Source organism: Nycticebus coucang, chromosome 5 (genome assembly GCF_027406575.1).
Source record: "Nycticebus coucang isolate mNycCou1 chromosome 5, mNycCou1.pri, whole genome shotgun sequence".
Classification (NCBI taxonomy): domain Eukaryota; kingdom Metazoa; phylum Chordata; class Mammalia; order Primates; family Lorisidae; genus Nycticebus; species Nycticebus coucang.
Genome location: NC_069784.1, coordinates 90,950,400 through 90,951,330, shown reverse-complemented (window position 1 = coordinate 90,951,330; position 931 = coordinate 90,950,400). Strand labels below are relative to the sequence as shown.

Below are 931 nucleotides of genomic sequence, written 5' to 3'. Positions count from 1 at the left end.
CGGGCTTCTGTAGCCCCAGATACTTGGGAGGTTGAGGCAAAGCCCGGCTATTTTCTTGTTGTTGTTGTCATTGTTGTTTAGCAGGCCTGGGCCGGGTTTGAGTCCACCAGCCTGGGTGTATGTGGCCGGCACCCTAACCACTGAGCTACAGGCACCCAGCCTAGGGTTTTGTTCTTTAATTTAGAAATCTACATTTTATCAGACTTTATTTGGGAAAATATCACCAAGGGCTGCTAGATTCCTTATCTCTGGGTAATAATGCAGAAGGAGGCACATAATTGAGAAGCCCATGGTTCTGTCTCTAGTGACAAATGTATGGAACACAACAGGTAAAACAACTTTGATAATGCCACAAAAAATGAGGAATCAGCAGCAAATTTTCTTTTTTCTTTTCTTTTTTTTTTTTTTTTTAGGGGAGAGTGCGAATGCAGTCCCCTACTACCACAAATTATGCAGTCAAGTTTCCCACATTTGGGGAAATCGTAGGTGTCAGCACATCTGGAGTGCAATGGATGAGCCGTCTGGCCTTGGGAAACCACCTTAGTGATCATGGTATCTCCCCTGCCAGGCAAGTATAGCAGCAAATTTTCTATTCTTCATATCAGCCTGGGCTATGTAACATAAATGGTACTCCTCCAATGATTTGCTTTATGTTTTTTTGTTTGTTTATTTTTTTATTTGTAATTTCAGCTTTCTTGTTCATTCTTCTTTGTTTGAAGTACTCTTTTTTGTTGTTGTTGTTCATTTTCTTTCTTCTTTTTTTAAATGTTCGTCCTCTGGTGATGCTCTCTGTCCCGTTGCCTCCCCAGTAGCTGGGATTACAGACTCCCACCGCAATGTCTGGCTGCTTTTGATGTTAGTAGAGACGGGGTCTTACTCTGGCTCACTGCTGCTCATACTGGTCTCGAACCTCTGAGCTCAGGCCATCCAC

The 931-nt window shown here is 43.0% G+C and overlaps 1 non-coding gene across 1 annotated transcript; it reads right to left on the bottom strand.

The window, feature by feature from the left end:
* Positions 1-410: 410 nt before the first annotated feature.
* Positions 411-576, bottom strand: LOC128587107 (U1 spliceosomal RNA). The gene has a single exon (XR_008380521.1). It is a non-coding gene; the product is annotated as a U1 spliceosomal RNA (small nuclear RNA).
* Between the last annotated feature and the right edge of the window lie 355 nt (positions 577-931).